This window comes from Austrofundulus limnaeus, unplaced genomic scaffold (assembly GCF_001266775.1).
Source record: "Austrofundulus limnaeus strain Quisiro unplaced genomic scaffold, Austrofundulus_limnaeus-1.0 Scaffold2204, whole genome shotgun sequence".
In the NCBI taxonomy this organism is placed as follows: Eukaryota; Metazoa; Chordata; class Actinopteri; order Cyprinodontiformes; family Rivulidae; genus Austrofundulus; species Austrofundulus limnaeus.
Window position 1 is genome coordinate 37,734 of NW_013954606.1, and position 760 is coordinate 38,493.

Sequence of the window (760 nt, forward strand, 5' to 3'; positions counted from 1 at the left end):
TTTATTTCCAATAATGATAGGTTTGGTCCTCCATACAGGACCACCACAGAAATGAATAAGAATAAGAACTCACGGAGCTCGGTGAGTTACCGGACCTCCATCAGACCATCGCAGCTCTCTGGGTCCACAGTCCACGCTGCAGGACTTCAGTCTTCTGAGAGGAGACTTTATGGGTCCACAGTCCACTCCTGTCAGGGAAACAGTCTGATTATTTCATCTTATCTGAGCTCAGAACCAGCTCCACCTTCAACATGAGCCCAATACACCTGGTTCTTGTTAAGGGTCAGGGTTCAATAAGTCCCTGACTGTAGTCCTGACTGTGGGTCTGGCTGTAGTTCTGACTGTGGTTCTGACTGTGGTTCTAACTGTGGTTCTGACTGTAGTCCAGACTGTGGGTCTGACTGTGGGTCTGACTGTAGTCCTGACTGTGGTTCTAACTGTGGGTCTGACTGTGGTTCTGACTGTAGTCCAGACTGTGGGTCTGACTGTGGTTCTGACTGTAGTTCTGACTGTGGTTCTGACTGTGGTTCTGACTGTGGGTCTGACTGTAGTCCTGACTGTGGGTCTGACTGTGGTTCTGACTGTGGTTCTGACTGTAGTCCTGACTGTGGTTCTGACTGTGGTTCTGACTGTGGTTCTGACTGTAGTCCTGACTGTGGTTCTGACTGTGGGTCTGGCTGTAGTCCTGACTGTGGGTCTGACTGTGGGTCTGACTGTAGTCCTGACTGTGGTTCTGACTGTAGTCCTGACTGTGGTTCTG

At 50.1% G+C, this 760-nt stretch overlaps 1 protein-coding gene across 2 annotated transcripts in view; it reads right to left on the reverse strand.

Moving 5' to 3' along the window:
• The window catches only part of mansc1 (MANSC domain containing 1), a 7,380-nt gene extending 7,076 nt beyond the window's left edge, over positions 1–304 (reverse strand). Inside the window, exon 1 of one of the 2 annotated variants that reach the window (XR_001312624.1) lies at positions 74–297. The gene's annotated coding sequence lies outside the window, so the exon portion shown is untranslated. Of the gene's footprint in view, positions 1–73 lie in introns of both variants that reach the window. The other variant, XM_014034637.1, reaches the window with a different exon arrangement.
• Between the last annotated feature and the right edge of the window lie 456 nt (positions 305–760).